Source organism: Apis florea, unplaced genomic scaffold, assembly GCF_048593485.1.
Source record: "Apis florea isolate Af1SG1 unplaced genomic scaffold, ASM4859348v1 contig_3517_pilon, whole genome shotgun sequence".
NCBI lineage: Eukaryota > Metazoa > Arthropoda > Insecta > Hymenoptera > Apidae > Apis > Apis florea.
The window spans coordinates 2,578,765-2,583,869 of record NW_028256778.1 but is presented as its reverse complement, the minus strand read 5'-3'; the positions used below and the strand labels follow the sequence as shown (position 1 = coordinate 2,583,869).

At 27.0% G+C, this 5,105-nt stretch overlaps 8 non-coding genes across 8 annotated transcripts; all 8 read right to left on the bottom strand.

Annotated features, from left to right (window-relative positions):
• Positions 1 to 240: 240 nt before the first annotated feature.
• Positions 241 to 359, bottom strand: LOC147656686 (5S ribosomal RNA). Its single transcript, XR_015294062.1, has one exon. It is a non-coding gene; the product is annotated as a 5S ribosomal RNA (ribosomal RNA).
• A 251-nt stretch (positions 360 to 610) lies between these two features.
• LOC147656685 (5S ribosomal RNA) lies at positions 611 to 729 on the bottom strand. Its single transcript, XR_015294061.1, has one exon. It is a non-coding gene; the product is annotated as a 5S ribosomal RNA (ribosomal RNA).
• A 251-nt stretch (positions 730 to 980) lies between these two features.
• On the bottom strand, positions 981 to 1,099 carry LOC147656684 (5S ribosomal RNA). Its single transcript, XR_015294068.1, has one exon. It is a non-coding gene; the product is annotated as a 5S ribosomal RNA (ribosomal RNA).
• Positions 1,100 to 1,350: 251 nt separating this feature from the next.
• Positions 1,351 to 1,469, bottom strand: LOC147656683 (5S ribosomal RNA). Its single transcript, XR_015294071.1, has one exon. It is a non-coding gene; the product is annotated as a 5S ribosomal RNA (ribosomal RNA).
• Positions 1,470 to 1,720: 251 nt separating this feature from the next.
• Positions 1,721 to 1,839, bottom strand: LOC147656682 (5S ribosomal RNA). The gene has a single exon (XR_015294067.1). It is a non-coding gene; the product is annotated as a 5S ribosomal RNA (ribosomal RNA).
• A 251-nt stretch (positions 1,840 to 2,090) lies between these two features.
• LOC147656681 (5S ribosomal RNA) lies at positions 2,091 to 2,209 on the bottom strand. Its single transcript, XR_015294066.1, has one exon. It is a non-coding gene; the product is annotated as a 5S ribosomal RNA (ribosomal RNA).
• A 251-nt stretch (positions 2,210 to 2,460) lies between these two features.
• Positions 2,461 to 2,579, bottom strand: LOC147656680 (5S ribosomal RNA). Its single transcript, XR_015294070.1, has one exon. It is a non-coding gene; the product is annotated as a 5S ribosomal RNA (ribosomal RNA).
• Positions 2,580 to 2,830: 251 nt separating this feature from the next.
• LOC147656679 (5S ribosomal RNA) lies at positions 2,831 to 2,949 on the bottom strand. Its single transcript, XR_015294065.1, has one exon. It is a non-coding gene; the product is annotated as a 5S ribosomal RNA (ribosomal RNA).
• Positions 2,950 to 5,105: the final 2,156 nt, after the last annotated feature.

Here is a 5,105-nt window from a genome sequence, read left to right as displayed (position 1 = left end):
ATTTGTATTTATAGAAATATAGATGCTTTCTTGATATAGATAATAAAATACTCATAAGTATCATGCGAAAAATGAAATAAATTACTCTTAATGCAAAACTTATAAAAAACCAAACAAAATATGTTATCAAAAATTAGAATACATTCTATATTAATATTAATGAAAAATTATGGACAGAGATAATATCGGAAATGATAAAAAATAATACATATGCTTAAAATATGAGAAGGCAAAAAAAGAAACCAACAACACACGGTGTTCCCAAGCGGTCACCCATCCAAGTACTAACCGTGCCCAACGTAGCTTGACTTTGGTGATCGAACGAGAACCAGTAGTTCCTACGTGGTATGGTCGTTGGTGTCTACTTCATTTATCTCTCTCTAGAAATACTACTTTCATTGCCAAAATATAAAACACAAGAGTGATGTGAAAAGCAATAAGATCTACAAATAACTAAAAAATTACACCGATTTAAATAATATAACAGTATATATTTTTAACAAAATCTATAAAATTTAAAAAATGAAGAAAAATTCGCAGTATATGAGACAATACGTAAAATGATAGAAATTAATAAACATTGATAAAACAGATGGGAAGGTAAAAAAGAAACCAACAACACACGGTGTTCCCAAGCGGTCACCCATCCAAGTACTAACCGTGCCCAACGTAGCTTGACTTTGGTGATCGAACGAGAACCAGTAGTTCCTACGTGGTATGGTCGTTGGTGTCTACTTCATTTATCTCTCTCTAGAAATACTACTTTCATTGCCAAAATATAAAACACAAGAGTGATGTGAAAAGCAATAAGATCTACAAATAACTAAAAAATTACACCGATTTAAATAATATAACAGTATATGTTTTTAACAAAGTCTATAAAATTTAAAAAATGAAGAAAAATTCGCAGTATATGAGACAATACGTAAAATGATAGAAATTATTAAACATTGATAAAACAGATGGGAAGGTAAAAAAGAAACCAACAACACACGGTGTTCCCAAGCGGTCACCCATCCAAGTACTAACCGTGCCCGACGTAGCTTGACTTTGGTGATCGAACGAGAACCAGTAGTTCCTACGTGGTATGGTCGTTGGTGTCTACTTCATTTATCTCTCTCTAGAAATACTACTTTCATTGCCAAAATATAAAACACAAGAGTGATGTGAAAAGCAATAAGATCTACAAATAACTAAAAAATTACACCGATTTAAATAATATAACAGTATATATTTTTAACAAAATCTATAAAATTTAAAAAATGAAGAAAAATTCGCAGTATATGAGACAATACGTAAAATGATAGAAATTAATAAACATTGATAAAACAGATGGGAAGGTAAAAAAGAAACCAACAACACACGGTGTTCCCAAGCGGTCACCCATCCAAGTACTAACCGTGCCCAACGTAGCTTGACTTTGGTGATCGAACGAGAACCAGTAGTTCCTACGTGGTATGGTCGTTGGTGTCTACTTCATTTATCTCTCTCTAGAAATACTACTTTCATTGCCAAAATATAAAACACAAGAGTGATGTGAAAAGCAATAAGATCTACAAATAACTAAAAAATTACACCGATTTAAATAATATAACAGTATATGTTTTTAACAAAGTCTATAAAATTTAAAAAATGAAGAAAAATTCGCAATATATGAGACAATACGTAAAATGATAGAAATTATTAAACATTGATAAAACAGATGGGAAGGTAAAAAAGAAACCAACAACACACGGTGTTCCCAAGCGGTCACCCATCCAAGTACTAACCGTGCCCGACGTAGCTTGACTTTGGTGATCGAACGAGAACCAGTAGTTCCTACGTGGTATGGTCGTTGGTGTCTACTTCATTTATCTCTCTCTAGAAATACTACTTTCATTGCCAAAATATAAAACACAAGAGTGATGTGAAAAGCAATAAGATCTACAAATAACTAAAAAATTACACCGATTTAAATAATATAACAGTATATGTTTTTAACAAAGTCTATAAAATTTAAAAAATGAAGAAAAATTCGCAATATATGAGACAATACGTAAAATGATAGAAATTATTAAACATTGATAAAACAGATGGGAAGGTAAAAAAGAAACCAACAACACACGGTGTTCCCAAGCGGTCACCCATCCAAGTACTAACCGTGCCCGACGTAGCTTGACTTTGGTGATCGAACGAGAACCAGTAGTTCCTACGTGGTATGGTCGTTGGTGTCTACTTCATTTATCTCTCTCTAGAAATACTACTTTCATTGCCAAAATATAAAACACAAGAGTGATGTGAAAAGCAATAAGATCTACAAATAACTAAAAAATTACACCGATTTAAATAATATAACAGTATATATTTTTAACAAAATCTATAAAATTTAAAAAATGAAGAAAAATTCGCAGTATATGAGACAATACGTAAAATGATAGAAATTAATAAACATTGATAAAACAGATGGGAAGGTAAAAAAGAAACCAACAACACACGGTGTTCCCAAGCGGTCACCCATCCAAGTACTAACCGTGCCCAACGTAGCTTGACTTTGGTGATCGAACGAGAACCAGTAGTTCCTACGTGGTATGGTCGTTGGTGTCTACTTCATTTATCTCTCTCTAGAAATACTACTTTCATTGCCAAAATATAAAACACAAGAGTGATGTGAAAAGCAATAAGATCTACAAATAACTAAAAAATTACACCGATTTAAATAATATAACAGTATATGTTTTTAACAAAGTCTATAAAATTTAAAAAATGAAGAAAAATTCGCAATATATGAGACAATACGTAAAATGATAGAAATTATTAAACATTGATAAAACAGATGGGAAGGTAAAAAAGAAACCAACAACACACGGTGTTCCCAAGCGGTCACCCATCCAAGTACTAACCGTGCCCGACGTAGCTTGACTTTGGTGATCGAACGAGAACCAGTAGTTCCTACGTGGTATGGTCGTTGGTGTCTACTTCATTTATCTCTCTCTAGAAATACTACTTTCATTGCCAAAATATAAAACACAAGAGTGATGTGAAAAGCAATAAGATCTACAAATAACTAAAAAATTACACCGATTTAAATAATATAACAGTATATGTTTTTAACAAAGTCTATAAAATTTAAAAAATGAAGAAAAATTCACAATATATGAGACAACACGTAAAATGATAGAAATTAATAAACATTGATAAAACAGATAGGAAGGTAAAAAAGAAATCAACAATATATAGTATTCTTAAGTGGTCACTCATCCAAGTACGGTGTCTAATGTAGCTTGATTTTGGTCGAACAAGAATCAGGAGTTCTTATATGGTCATTGATTCAATGAATAATAGTCCCATTATTATTTGAAAATGGGAAAACTAACAAATATTTAATTTGCATCTATTTCAATATCATCGCACGATGTTCGTTCATATTTTTAATGACGTATTTTTTCGTATGTCAAAAAACATGAAGAAATAGTAGAATTATTATATTAACAAAAGAGAAGAAATTTAAGAAGCTTATGGACCAATTGTGAAAAATTTGAATTTGCATGTATATATTTAACCATTTTAAAAAATATGCATTTCTTATTGTGTTCTGTTATTGAAATTATTGTTTATTTGCATCCCTCTCTATTCATAATCAATTTTTCGATTGATGATATTCCTATTTTTATAATTATGACTTGATGTTGATCATTGCTATTCATTATATAATTTTTATTTCTGTATTGATGATTCTATTATAAATCCTACTTATATCAAATGCTTATTTTCGACATTTAGAATATCTGTTTTTTCGTAGATGATATTGTTATCAATAATCGATACTAAATTTGTATAAAAAAATCTTTATTAACCATATACGATATAAAAAATGAAATATTATTATGTATAATTTATAATTTATGGATTTTTTTATGGATTTGAAAAATTGAAAAGTTCTAGCAAAAAAATAAGTATAAAAAAACAATAAGATAAAATAGAAAAAACTAATATGTAAATTAATATATCGATAAAATATGTAAGAAATCAAAAAAATACTAATAACATACATTAATTATTTCATATACACAAGTGATTTCTTATCTAAATATTAATAATTAGCTGGTAATCAAAATAGATTTTTCAATTTGAAAAAATGTTTATTTACATAATAAAAATAAATGATTTTAGTTATCAAATATAGAAAATCGAATTTTTGATAAATCAAATATTATGATCTATTATTTTTACTTTCTTGGTATCTTTAATTAATGAATTCTACTTTTTCAATTTTAAGTTTAATATATTAATTAATATTTAATTAATATGTATATACTATTTAATTAAAAACAGATGTTAATTATTTTTTTATATTTAGTAATTATATTTTTAGAAATTAGTATATTAATAGAATTTATATCTCATTTAATTTCAATTATTAAATAAATAATTATTATTAATACATTAAAATAGTAATTCTGATTCAAATATAATTAGAAAATTGATAAAGACATAAAAATATATCAATATTATTTCTTATTTGTTTTTATTCCAACAATCTATTATTTAGTATGTTTTAATTGATTTTTAATATTAATTTATGTTTAATAAATTTAATTATTTTGTATATTATTTTGTATTTCAAATTATTTATTTTTTGCCAATAATCTGATTTGAAGTTATTTCACTGCGATATTTCTGGTATTATATTATATTCCGATCATACTACAAAATTTTATACACAACTAAATTCAAAGCAAAAAAAAAACAAAACACAAAATTTTAGTTATTTTTTTTTACATTTTTAATTATCATAAAAATATTTGAGTACCACTTATGAGCAGTTTATATTTTATTTTCTATATTCTATTATTAAAATATATATTTTTTTAAAACTACTGAATGTTATTATACTTCTGCAATTTAGTTGATTAATGAATTTATTGGTACATATAGCATATATCTCGAAAAAAGATTTAATTACAGATAAACTGATTTTGAATTGCTATTTATTAGACAACTCATTATATTTGAATTTAACAGATGATTTTATCGTTTCAATATCGATGATAGATCATTAACTTATTAGTCAAATTTTTGTCTCAATGATTTGATGTTGGATTCGTGAAAATAATTATTTACAATCG